The sequence below is a fragment of the Haliotis rubra genome, unplaced genomic scaffold (genome assembly GCF_003918875.1).
Source record: "Haliotis rubra isolate DU_JTF1 unplaced genomic scaffold, ASM391887v1 Scf5, whole genome shotgun sequence".
NCBI lineage: Eukaryota > Metazoa > Mollusca > Gastropoda > Lepetellida > Haliotidae > Haliotis > Haliotis rubra.
This window is the reverse complement of record NW_025767190.1, coordinates 2,052,397-2,065,104: the sequence shown is the minus strand read 5'-3', so window position 1 is coordinate 2,065,104 and position 12,708 is coordinate 2,052,397. Positions and strand designations below refer to the sequence as shown.

Below are 12,708 nucleotides of genomic sequence, written 5' to 3'. Positions count from 1 at the left end.
AAAACACAACTTACTCCCCTATCTGATAGAATGGATTAACACCAGCTAATTATGGATTAGCTATATAACTGAATCTTGTGGAGGTAACTTAATGAAACTCTAAAAGACAAAGTAACTGACCTACTCAGATAAATGGCTTTAAAAAATAAACACTTTGTGTAGGTAACTTCGTCATAATTTGAAAGAGAAATTCATTTACCTACTCAGATTTACGTGTTTGAAAAATCTAGCAATAACTGTTGTAACTATAATTAATCCAAATGTATTTATTAACCTTTGACTGCTCTTTCCGATCACCATTATGGCAGGCCTTCAACAAGTAGAATATATCACCAGTTCAGGATAATCTTTTTCAGTAATTCAGTATCTATTGAAAACAATAAATGCTCTTCAACGAACAATGCCTTCTGTGTTAATTAACTCATTAATGAACTATGCCTCCTGTGGGTACTCTTCAGCAACAGGGCTGTTCCCACTTTCATCGTAGGGATGGGGAAGCACCACCTTTGTGCACTGAACCATTAATTAATGTGTCTCACAACTAGGAGTTCTCACAAATGGGAGGACACCCAACTATCAGTTGTTTTCAATTTCAAATTTCATAAAATATTTTCAAATGGTTCTGTCAAACATAATAATAGTTTTCAATGTAATTTCCCATCAGTTTTGAGTGAGTGTTACTTTAAATGATGTTCGTATGGAAGTTAGTGTCTCTGTGACAGCTTCCTGCAGTTTCCCCGCCATCATGTCATCCGTCCACGGCACCTGGTGACACTCAAAGTGACATGGCACGAGGTTTCAGACCAGCCAGCAACATCGAGACACAAACACACTGGCACATCTGACAAGCAGCAGCATTAAACAGCCTGGAAATAACCTTGGACTCTAATCACAAGTGCAGTGGTGGCAGTATAAATGCAAGGTTTCACAATCACTATTATTACCCAGCAGCCTGAAGCGGTGGAAGACCAGGTTGAAACATTCACTGTCACTCCCTAAACAGGCCTCGGGGTTCTCTTCCTGTTTTATACCATGGGATTTCGGGATCATTTGTGTGGAAGGGAAACCACAGATTTACCTTTTGGCTGTAAAACGAGTCTTATGGTGACTTTCATGAATAGTTCTCGGTTTTAAAAGCCTGAAAGCTATATTTTCCCAATATTGTAAGTGGGGATTAAAGTAATATCAATACATGTTTCGCCATTCACCTTGAGTCTGTTAACATTTGGTTGAAAATAAATATTTCGGCATCTTGGGAGACATTTCGGAAGGTGGTAAGTGAAATTATAGATAGGATAAATACATTGCAGTAATGTAACCAATAAGATTCTTTGGCCACCTGATGATGACATGAGTGTAAACTATGAGAAGCTAACAATACTGAGCAGAAAGGCCATATTCCAATTTCAGTTATATATCCTCCCATTTTGAGCAGAGTTGTCCCCCTTATTTTCCAGGCTCTGCATGTTGTGGGTTTGACTTATTCTGTCCACCATCAGTAATCACCAGATGTGGCATGGTAGGGACCTAATTTTCAGTGATCACCCACAGACCTAATATTGTTAGGGACTATATAATCCTGCCCTAGAATACCCCCAGTGATCAGCAACACATCTGGCATCAATACTGACATATTCTGTCCTGGAATACCTGGGCCCAGTGATCAGCAACAGATCTGGCATCAATACTGACATATTCTGTCTTAGAATACCTGGGCCCAGTGATCAGCAACAGATCTGGCATCAATACTAACGTATTCTGTCCTGGAATACCCCCAGTGATCAGCTGAGGGATCTGGCATCAATACTGACATTATGTGCCCTAGAATACCCCCAGTCAACAGACCTGGCATCAATACTGACATATTGTGCCCTAGAATACCCCCAGTCAACAGACCTGGAATCAATACTGACATAATGTGTCCTAGGATACCCCCAGTCAACAGACCTGGCATCAATACTGACATACACTGTCCTAGAATAGCCCCAGTCAACAAACCTGGCATCAATACTGACATACACTGTCCTAGAATAGCCCCAGTCAACAAACCTGGCATCAATACTGACATTAAGTGCCCTAGAATACCCCAAGTCAACAGACCTGGGATCAGTACTGACATTATGTGCCCTAGAATACCCCCAGTCAACAGACCTGGCATCAATACTGACATTATGTGCCCTAGAATACCCCCAGTCAACAGACCTGGCATCAATAATGACATACACTGTCCTAGAATACCCCCAGTCAACAGACCTGGCATCAATACTGACATTATGTGCCCTAGAATACCCCAAGTCAACAGACCTGGGATCAGTACTGACATTATGTGCCCTAGAATACCCCAAGTCAACAGACCTGGCATCAATACTGACATTATGTGCCCTAGAATACCCCCAGTCAACAGACCTGGCATCAATAATGACATACACTGTCCTAGAATACCCCCAGTCAACAGACCTGGCATCAATACTGACATATTGAGCCCTAGAATACCCCCAGTGTTGTGAAAGATCCAAGGTCCTGTTGGCAGCAGCAGTCAAAGCTTTCCATTCTGTCTGACATGCTAGTTAGCATCCCAGAATGCAGGGCTTCTAAATAAAGGGAGAAACGTCCTGTCTTCATGTATCGGACTCTGAGTCAGGAGGAGCGGGTTTCTCAGTGTGTGGGGGGCAAGGTCAGCTCCCTGGTGCAGTGAAACGCAGACAGGAAATATTGTTGAAGCTGGTGTTAAATCACACTTTCCACTTCTGAACTCTTTAGAACTTGATCAGTTTTCACGAAACTTTATGATCCTGTTCACTGGTAGGGAACTTGGTCACAGTGAGAGTGGAGTCTTTGTGATGTTTGCCATATGTCACAGAGTCTTTGTGATTTTAGCATCAGCAAGGGAAGGGTAAGGTACAGAAAATGACCTGTATACCTACAAAGTCAATATTACAAGACAGTTGAATTCACATTTACTTACATTAGGTTTCCATCAGTAACAAGTAAATATTGTGATGTTCCGAAAGCTACAGATAATCATGTAAAACCATTAATTGTCACGAAATTAATCGTTTTAGATAAATAGCCGGTAATTATTATGACAAATGACCCCAAAAATAAGTGTAATAATAATACAAAGTGTTTCGATTAGTGTTTATTACCTTTCATCATAAAAGCATATGCTGTTTTATCAACGAAAAAAAAGCATACATAACAATTTCCATGCATTGGTCTTATGTCACAGAAACTTTGTGGTTACGAAATTGATGTAATGGAAAATTCACTCATTGTCACAGGTAATTCCCAATCACAAAATGGAGTAGACAGGGTATGATGCGTCCAATCTGGACAGTGAATCGCATTTGGATGTGTCTTTGAACATATCTGAGACATCACCACCATTGAAACATTACCATGGCCCGCAAGGAGCCCCGATATGAACCCCACAAGGAGCCCCAATATGAACCCCGCAAGGAGCCCCAATATGAACCCCGCAAGGAGCCCCAATATGAACCCCGTCAAACATATTGGGACTGTCTTGGACGCCAAGTTTGAGTTAGAGATCCTGCTGTTAAAATCTGCAGGATTTGATGCAGTCATTCTATGAGGAATGACAAAGGATTCCAATGCTGAGAATTCGACGCTTGATTGGCAGTATGAGGAGGAGACTGGCAGATGTTATCCGTGTGAGGGGTGGGAACACCAGGTGTTGACTTGATCACAGAGGTGGTTTATACAATCACAACAATGTTTATTTGAGGAACTGTGTGACAATCAGATTGGTGCCATCAGAGTTACCATTTTAATATGCGCAATTTGGTTTTCAAAGCATACCCTACAACATGCAGTGTTTTTGTATGTACCAAAAAGTGGGTGGTGCGTGATAAATGTTCACATATATATGTTCGTATATATGATGGAAGATCCTGTCTTAAGTCATCACATTGACGGCTTTTTGCTTTTAGCATTAAAGTGGAGTTTTCAGGAAGTATTGTCATGATATATGTTTTCTATAAAATCAGGGTGCATGGTCTAATTTTAGCAAATTATTTATTTAAGGCAATATTGATAAAGTGATCCCTCTATTTTGTTGGCTCTTGTTATAAATGCGTCATTTAACATCAATAGCGAAGATCAAAGCGCAATGCACAAAAACACTATCGGAGAGATCGGATTCGGACATAAATAAAATATGTCAATGAGGACGCGGGCAATTTTCAGGGGGTTGGTAGACCAAGGCCAAAGTCGTCAATGGCAAACGGTCACAGCAATGAGATGCATAAATGTTGGTTAATTCATTAACAAAGACACATCCAAATTGGATTCACTGTCCAGATTGGACGAATCATACCCCGTCTACTCCATTTTGTGATTGGGAATTACCTGTGACAATGAGTGAATTTTCCATTACATCAATTTCGTAACCACAAAGTTTCTGTGACATAAGACCAATGCATGGAAATTGTTATGTATTCTTTTTTTTCGCTGATAAAACAGCATATGGTTTATAATGAAAGGTCATAAACACTAATTGGAACACATTGTATTATTTTTACACTTCTTTTTGGGGTCATTTGTCACAATATAGCGGTTATTTATCAAAAAGGATTAATTTCGTGACAATTAATGGTTTTACATGATTATCAGTAGCTTTCGGAACATCACAATATTTACTTGTTACTGATGGAAACCTAATGTAAGTAAATGTGAATTCAACTGTCTTGTAATATTGACTTTGTAGGTATACAGGTCATTTACCGTACCTTACCCTTCCCTTGCTGATGCTAAAATCACAAAGACTCTGTGACATATGGCAAAGTTTTTGTCGTAAAAATCACAAAGACTCCACTCTCACTGTGACCAAGTTCCCTACCAGTGCTGTAGGACCCTTATCAAAAATATATGGTCTAATTCAGCATTGTGGCCTTACATCAGCACTGTGATATAATATCTGACTGTGGTCAAGCAATGGTCTAATACCAACACTGATATCATTACTGAGGTCAAATATCAGCACTATGGTCTGATACCAACGCTGATATCATTACTGAGGTCAAATATCAGCACTATAGTCTAATACCAACACTGATATCATTACTGATGTCAAATATCAGCACAATGGTCTGATACCAACACTGATATCATTACTGAGGTCAAATATCAGCACTATGGTCTGATACCAACACTGATATCATTACTGAGGTCAAATATCAGCACTATGGTCTAATACCAACACTGATATCATTACTGAGGTCAAATATCAGCACTATGGTCTGATACCAACACTGATATCATTACTGAGGTCAAATATCAGCACAATGGTCTGATACCAACACTGATATCATTACTGAGGTCAAATATCAGCACTATGGTCTGATACCAACACTGATATCATTACTGAGGTCAAATATCAGCACTATGGTCTAATACCAACACTGATATCATTACTGAGGTCAAATATCAGCACTATGGTCTGATACCAACACTGATATCATTACTGAGGTCAAATATCAGCACTATGGTCTAATACCAACACTGATATCATTACTGAGGTCAAATATCAACACAATGGTCTGATACCAACACTGATATCATTACTGAGGTCAAATATCAGCACTATGGTCTAATACCAACACTGATATCATTACTGAGGTCAAATATCAGCACTATGGTCTGATACCAACACTGATATCATTACTGAGGTCAAATATCAGCACAATGGTCTGATACCAACACTGATATCATTACTGAGGTCAAATATCAGCACTATGGTATGATACCAACACTGATATCATTACTGAGGTCAAATATCAGCACTATGGTCTGATACCAACACTGATATCATTACTGAGGTCAAATATCAGCACTATGGTCTGATACCAACACTGATATCATTACTGAGGTCAAATATCAGCACTATGGTCTAATACCAACACTGATATCATTACTGAGGTCAAATATCAGCACTATGGTCTGATACCAACACTGATATCATTACTGAGGTCAAATATCAGCACTATGGTCTAATACCAACACTGATATCATTACTGAGGTCAAATATCAGCACAATGGTCTGATACCAACACTGATATCATTACTGAGGTCAAATATCAGCACTATGGTCTGATACCAACACTGATTTCATTACTGGGGTCAAATATCAGCACTATGGTCTGATACTAACACTGATATCATTACTGAGGTCAAATATCAGTACTATGGTCTGATACCAACACTGATACCATTACTGAGGTCAAATATCAGCACTATGGTCTGATACCAACACTGATATCATTACTGGGGTCAAATATCAGCACTATGGTCTGATACCAACACTGATATCATTACTGAGGTCAAATATCAGCACTATGGTCTGATACCAACGCTGATATCATTACTGAGGTCAAATATCAGCACTATGGTCTGATACCAACACTGATTTCATTACTGGGGTCAAATATCAGCACTATGGTCTGATACTAACACTGATATCATTACTGAGGTCAAATATCAGCACTATGGCCTGATACCAACACTGATACCATTACTGAGGTCAAATATCAGCACTATGGTCTGATACCAACACTGATATCATTACTGAGGTCAAATATCAGCACTATGGTCTGATACCAACACTGATATCATTACTGGGGTCAAATATCAACACTATAGTCTAATACCAACACTGATATCATTACTGATGTCAAATATCAGCACAATGGTCTGATACCAACACTGATATCATTACTGAGGTCAAATATCAGCACTATGGTCTGATACCAACACTGATTTCATTACTAGGGTCAAAGATCAGCACTACGGTCTGATACTAACACTGATATCATTACTGAGGTCAAATATCAGCACTATGGTCTGATACCAACACTGATATCATTACTGAGGTCAAATATCAGCACTATGGTCTGATACCAACACTGATATCATTACTGAGGTCAAATATCAGCACTATGGTCTAATACCAACACTGATATCATTACTGAGGTCAAATATCAGCACAATGGTCTGATACCAACACTGATATCATTACTGAGGTCAAATATCAGCACTATGGTCTGATACCAACACTGATACCATTACTGAGGTCAAATATCAGCACTATGGTCTGATACCAACACTGATATCATTACTGGGGTCAAATATCAGCACTATGGTCTGATACCAACATTGATATCATTACTGAGGTCAGATATCAGCACTACGGTCTGATACCAACAGCATTTTATTCTATAAACAGTTTGATGTTAGATGTGATGGATGCTCACTCACTGAATGTTAAGTTTTCATTGTGCTATAGTTTACAAACTGTGTAGTACAGGTGAATTAGATATTTCAACTTCTCTACTGAACTTCCAAACTTTAAAACCTTGTAGTTGGAAGATGAAGACTCTGTATTCTTGAATATTGAATCCTGTACACTGTTTTGCTTAGGACCAAACAGCAACTGTGTATATGGTCAGCAGGAAAATAGTATAAAGAATTATTTCATAAGAGGTGCATCAGACCAATCCCAAATCACATCATTCAAGTAACAAGAACCGTTCCTATCACATAAAATATTATAAGATCCTTCATACTATATACCCACCATACAGAAAGTATATGATATTGAGGTTCTTTTAATATATGATGTTAACAATGAATGTTGACCAGGTTCCATATATTTGTTTTGAAAGCCGGCTGATACTCAGAAATCCTGGCTGGTAATGGACCACGATTGAATGTTTCCGTGTGGAGAGAGAGTAATCCCTGTATGTCTGGAGGCTTAGATCTTGCCGAGATTGGCCTCACCAGCCTCTGTAATGAGCTTCAACAGGGGGATCAGCTGGCCTTTGAATAAACAGGTATTTCCACTGCAGGGTTGTATATCACACAAAGTCTTATTGCTTAAGGACACAATTTCTGTTTTGTTTTTTTATTGTCTTTTGAACTTCTCCATGAATTGGATATCTTTTCCTGTTACATGACATACAGGGAATGGTTCTGTTCAGAAGTCTTTGTTTGAATTGCCTTGCGTGTAAGGATTGATCAATGTTTTATCATTCACATGGGATTTTCATATTGGATGTCACCATAGGGAGAACAAGTGTAGTGTTGACTAGAGGTATTTTAAGAGAAAAGAATTCCAAATAACTTGGTATAAATTTTAAATCCATTTTGAATACCAAGTTTTATATTTTAGCATTCCAACAAATACAGATGAGTGATTGAGTCTAGTTTTACGCCGCTTTTAGCAATATTCCAGCAATATAACGGCAGGGGAAGGCCAGAAATTGGCTTCACACTTTGTACCCATGTGGAGAATCAAACCCGGGCCTTTGGCATGACGAGCGAACGCTTTAACCACTAGGCTACCCCACTGCCCCAAAAATACAGATGAAATGGTAATTAAAATAAAGTACCGCAGATGGACAGCACCATTTGAACCAAGTTAAAATAATTTCTTAACAAGCACAGTGGTTCTATAGGAATTGGTTAGATTGACATTGAGTCTCCAGAATATTGTACAGAAAAATACAGTTATTAAATTATCTGAAGAAATTATCAAGAAAAATAGCCAACAGACTTCGAATTTTAGAACTGCAGTAATCAAGATTTGCCAACTATTGTAGATTTAATAGTTTGATTAGCATTCTAGAAGTTGGTGAGACAATAACACAGCGGACAACATTTTGGATAACAACTTCATGTATAATACATAAAGTGACATTTCAGTGTACATTCTTACACTGTTGATCTTGTTTTTATAGACTAACATGGGCTTTATTTGATTTATTTTTGTTTCAGAGTAAAGAAATACTTGTGTGTATACCAAACTTTCAGATCTGTAAGCATAAGAATGAGATTGTCCAGTCATGTTTTAATACAAAAATCAATGTCATCTGATATTACTCCCTTTCCGAATATCGGCATTCATTTTCTTCATATTTCGCACGTGTCATCTTCATTTCGAAGCCAACTAATAAGACTTGTTATGAAAATCCATAAGATGTCTCGAAAATCCATTAGAGGTGGAAAAACAGGTCTCAACATATTCTATAGATCTTGAAAAATCATTCCTGTATGACAACAACACTATGTATGTTTCACATCCTTCCACCAGTATATTCTAGCAGACATTTTCTGCCACACTATGTCTTAAATGAAACTGACTGACTGAGTGGTGTAGTGATAGGCGTCCGCCCAGAGAACAGAAGATTGCGGGTTCGATCCCCGCCGCATCATACAAAAAGACATTAAAATATGGTACTTGTTGGTCCCTGCCTGGCACTCGGCATTAATGGGTACAACAAGGACTGGTCGGCTCGGAGTCAGTATGATGTGTCTGAGTGGGGTATTTATGCTTATGGGTGAAATATTCTTAAGTGCGACGTTAAAAACCATTTCACCTCACCTCACCTTAAATGAAACTGGACCTGCTATATGTATCATCGTTTAAATAAGTTTAATACTCCACCAGAAAACACAAAAAATGTCTTGGACGAATCTCTAACTGGTGGGTCACGTAATATGTGCTGGGCTTCCCATGTATGGGGGTAGATGTGTCCACTTCACGAGTTCCAGCAGGTATCTGGCTGGCACCTTGTGTCCCATGTCCTGATACTACATGCCTGTAACTACTCTTGTACTTTTATGTTTATTAACTTAATTTATTGACTATTGTAGGCTGAGCTTACCATACAGAAACACATTCTATAATACAGCACTTTTATGTATTGTTTGTTAGCTAATGTCACACAGAGAAATATTCTTGTAATATCAAATTGTCTTGTAAATAATAGAATCAGGACCATATGATCTAGTGATGGATATCATGAGCAATGAACAAAGGATTAGTGTATATAGATATTCAGTCAATAAAGTCTGACCATATTGACCCACGCAGGTTGCTGGGTCACTTAGTCCTACCAAAAAGCCCCATGGGACAGAATCAAATGAGTGGTTGTGTAACATCCACATATCTGTACAATTATTGCCAGTACGCCATGTTTTGTAAACAAGAAGGTCTATACTTCATGCAAGCATGCTTCCAGTCTCTCACACACACACACACACACACACACACACCGGCATAGATGTATACACACACAATAAATTCCAAGAATCTGAACATGCCATCATTTTTGGGGCCTTGAGAATTTTTTTCACATCTATAACTTGTTGTCAAGAAAACCATCAAGCTCATGTTACTAAAAAAAAAGATAATTTCTTTCTACCTTCTTCCCAGGCAATATCGGTAAGGGTCTGCTACCTGAAACGTGAGTGTTTGTGGGCGTCGCTTCCTGCAGACACAAGCAAATGCTCTGGTATATCTCGAAGACATTCTTCCCCTGTTTAGCATGCACTGCGTGGCTGGATGGGTGAGAGGGGGTAGGAAACGTAATTATATTGCATAATTTGGAGGAATTAGTGTCAGTCAAAGCACATGCGAGTTATGCAGACTTGCCATGATACCATTGGAGATATAATCTTTGGATGAATACAGTGTTGGTGTGTGTCCATACTGAAATAGATGCCTCAATTATTGTCGTATTCATCCCTCATGATCTGATGGAAAAAGAATTCATCCAGGGATACAGTAAATAGTTGATCTTCAATTAAATGTTATAACACAGCTAGTTTGGGAATTAAACTTTATGCCAGGCTCTTGAAAATTTTTTCAGCCGCTGAGTGTTTATTCACAAGTTGTCATCTGCCTTAAGTATTGATAGTGTTCTGTGGGTTTCCGACATGATTTCACTGCTTTGGGTTCAGTCTATTGAGTACTTTTTACATTTTTTTTAATAAATCTGTTTATATGCTGCTTGAGGTGGCCACTAAATTGTATCGTTTCCTGTTCTGCCCCAAGCATTTAACATGTTGCATAAACAGTATCATACATTTCAAATTAACAGTGTGTCCACCATGGCGCCTTGTTTAAACATTATTCAGAATGGCAGACTTGAATTCATGTACCTGTGATGCCTACTTTTTAACAGTAAATATATATCAGTAATGAAATACAGAAGATTGTTCTTTTGTTAAATTTTTTATTTTAATGCATGTTTGTATGCATTTCTTTTCTTTTTTAAATTAATTCGGAGACGGTGATTTTGTTTGCCAATATTATGCAAATGCGAAGCCTTTTTCAGCATCTGCTCATGGTTTTCCACGACACTGATGAGACACTAATGGTTTGAAATTCTCTGGCCACAATTTGAAAGTATTATTTCATAGAGTATCCACTTGTTGACTTACAGATTTGAAATATATATATATATATATATATATTGACATTCTGCATTCATGCATGGAATGTGTAATACAAATGTATTGAATCAGTTTGTTGTGCAGCACAGACCTTCTAGCCAACTGATTGGTAGAGTGTATCAATATATTTGTTACATAACCCATATTACGATGACTGGAAGACCCTTGAATTCAATGCTGCTGTCGATTAGGATGTAAATCATGTCAGCATGTTAAATATATAAAACATATTGTGAAACTACTGAAATCTTCAAAACTTGATTTAAGTATAAAAATGAGATAACCTTTGCGCATGTGAGAAAAGCTTGTTGTTTACCTGTTTGTCTATGGCTTGACTATTGATAAAGGTGTGTAAAACAGTAGTCACTCACTCATGTGTCATGCTGAATATTTTGTTGAAAATTGGCTAAAATGTTTCAGATTCATTTAGTGGTACACCTCTTTTAGCAACGTTCCAGCAACATTGTCACTGGACAAAGTAATCTGGTCTTTAATGTTGGTGATAGAAAGTGAAACAACCAGGTCTTGTTTCATGAAGCTGACGACTTTTAAGCCAATATTTTGCCATACATACTTTGAAAATAAAATCTGTGATTTAAAATTAAAACTGAAACTCTCAAAGCCCTAATCAAGTCACCTGATACCAGGTGTCAATCAGTTGATGTAGAAATGATTCCCACAATTGGCAATAGTTATTAGCACTGGAACAATCATTAAGGGGATAAGTAAGTTTTAAAGCTTATAAGGACCCGTTCATAATTTATGTCTGGGGGTGGGGGTGGGGGTTTGATGATGTTTAAGGGGGCACCCATTTTGTTCTGGGGAGGTAGGGGGTCATCAATTTTGTACACGTTTCTTAGGGGTCAGCAATTTTGTACATAAAAAATATATTTAAATTATGCTTAAAAAATATTGGGTCATTGATTTTGTACATGACATGTGGGGGGGGGGGGGGACACTTACTTTGTACATAAATTTTAGGGGGTGTCGTTCACATTGTACATGCTTCTCCATAAAAATCATCATCACCCCCCTGGCCGTAAATTATGAACGATCCCTAAGTAAGTTAAATTGATGTAGAAAATCACAAATGTCATATTTTTCAATTAAATATGGACAACTTGTTTGAGAGGCATTTAGAAGTTGGAGCAGTAAGGTTGGATAACAATATATCACTGTGATCACTTGCTTGATATCGGTGCTAGAACCTGCACTGAAACGTTGCTCTGACTGTCACAAGTTGGTCACCCATGTATTGTTATCCATCACTAAATATGGACAAATTTGTTCTGTGGGAGATGAGATGAGTGAGTGAGTGATTATGGTTTTTACGCCACTTTTAGCAATTTTCCAGCAATATCACGGCAGGGGACACCAGAAATGGGCTTCACACATTGTACCCATTTGGGGAATTGAAGAGATGAAATGAAACTACAACCTTCCTGTCACCTGTCT

The 12,708-nt window shown here is 38.2% G+C and overlaps 2 protein-coding genes across 3 annotated transcripts in view; one reads left to right on the top strand and one right to left on the bottom strand.

The window, feature by feature from the left end:
• LOC124291673 (L-xylulose reductase-like) overlaps nucleotides 1–12,708 on the top strand; it is a 93,806-nt gene that overhangs the window by 41,965 nt on the left and 39,133 nt on the right. The window lies entirely within an intron of this gene.
• Nucleotides 1–12,708, bottom strand: part of LOC124291672 — a 48,205-nt gene that overhangs the window by 35,143 nt on the left and 354 nt on the right. The window lies entirely within an intron of this gene.